Raw genomic sequence first — 2,194 nt, 5'->3', positions numbered from 1 at the left:
GTACCTTTCTACGTATTCCATTAGGCCATGTTTGAGGCAACAGCCGACTGGTTCCATCAGCTCTATGAGGTAGAGGTAAGGGACTCGAAAAAGCCTCTAACCAGTGGCGTCGATTAGGGGGTCGAGGGGTGTAGTTGCCCCCACCCACTTTTTCCAACTTTTGTCCCCGCACTATGCTAAATCTTATGTACCAAGGGAAATTAAATTGTCCTTGCCCCCACCCCCACTTTCTACACCTTGTCCCCTAATTTTGGAACCCAATCGCCGCCACTGCCTCTGGCAGTTGCTTCGGTTGGTTGAGTGGTCGACTCGCGATTTCGATATTGTAATTCAAATTGATTGATTGATTTAGTTTATTTTACTTCGCGTTTTGTGCCTCTTGGCTAATTTGCGAAGATGGGGATGAGTGATGAAATGATGAAATTGATGGTGGACATTCACAAACAACCAAGCCCGACCGGGATTCAAACCCGAGACCCTTGGCGTCGCAGCGCGATATGCTAACCACTCGGCCACAGGGTCGGGCAAAATTGTAGTTTAAAGGTTCGAGTCTTGATCAGGACATGTTGGTACATTTGTGAGTGAACTTCATATAAAAATCATGCATCATTATCGATACAATTTCTTTTTAATAGGTAGAAAATAAAAAAAATAATTAGAAAATAATATTAAATATATAACACAACATTAATAAGGTGAAACCGTTAATTGAATTTGATATTCAAAAGTACGTAATAACCTACTCCTGCTGACGTCACACTTCAAATCGCCGAAACAAGTATAATGGACCCACCTGTATATTACTACCTAACGACGCGCTCGATTGAAAACAAAAGAACAGCGAGGGATCCACAAGAACACGGCAACCGAAAAGGGAGTCCAAGTATAGATTGTATTTGCGTTTTTCTATTTTGGCGACACGTGAAAGTACGGAGGATTGAACGGACATTCACAAATATCCATACCCAGGCCGGGATTCAAGCCCGGGTCCCCTGCCGTCGTAGCGCGATGTTCTAACCGCTCCGCCACGGGGGAGGTGGGCTGCAACAAAATGAATATTACACGAAAGAAGTTTCAAATGTAAGTTGCAACAGCATATTAAAGAGGAAATATTTTGTAAAGTTTGGCAAATGTACAAAGTATGTTTCTAGTAAGCTAGGAAGAATAAAGGAATATGTGATATATTTTACTGGATACGAGTTACAACTGTCTGTCAGAACAAACACACTCGTATTTTACAACGACATGCTGACGGGAAGAGATTCCAAAGAATAATGTCACTGAATCAACACAGAGACGCAGAGGACACATTGCTGCAATGTTACTACCTCATAACGTCACTCGAAGTTTTATAATCTTGTATATGAAAGGCTGAGAAGAGGTTGGTCTCAACCTTGCCTGCGCCGGCCCCGTGGCGGAGTGGTTAGCACATCGCGCTACAACGCCAGGGTTCCCGGGTTCGAATCCTGGCCTGGGCATGGATATTTGTGAGTGTTCATTCATCAATTTCATCATATCATCACTCATCCCCATCTTCTTCGCAAATTAGCCAGAAGTGGCACAAGAAGCGAAGTAAAATAAATTAAATCATTCATTCATTCAACCTTGCCTGCTCCCTGCGGTTGCCTATCGCAAGGATGAAGTGTTTCGAGGCAACAAGGTGGTAAAAAGGGTTCTTTATTGTATCCCGCGTTTGAGACAGGGGATCGACATCCACACACGATATTTAAACGTGACTGTATGCTTGCTTTTGGCGCAGGTGGAACTCGTATTTCTCGTGCTTCACTGCAGGAACAAATCCCGAAATAAGAAACGAGCGGATTTCGGTAAAAAAAAGGCGCAAAAACGAAAGGCTAATTGTCTATGAACTTGGACGCAAAGAAGCACCAGCAGATTTCTTGGATGACGTGGAAGTAGAGGTCAGGTGACCAACAGTTATCGTGATTGGGTGGTTACAAAGGATGAGATTTAGAAAACGTTTTCTTCTTCGCTCCACTCGCGAAACAAACATTTCTGTAAACTTCACATCAAGTTTATACTCTCTACTTTCAATTAAATATTTATTTAATTATGCACTATTCAATTAATATTGAATTTGTTTGAGATGAAAGATTCTATTGAAATTTCCATTAAGAGACACGATTTTATTCTTGTAAATTTACTGTACTGGATCTCTGAGAAATTAACACTATCA

Source organism: Lepisma saccharinum, unplaced genomic scaffold, assembly GCF_977018435.1.
Source record: "Lepisma saccharinum unplaced genomic scaffold, izLepSacc3.1 HAP1_SCAFFOLD_64, whole genome shotgun sequence".
NCBI lineage: Eukaryota > Metazoa > Arthropoda > Insecta > Zygentoma > Lepismatidae > Lepisma > Lepisma saccharinum.
Note: the sequence above shows the minus strand (reverse complement) of the source record.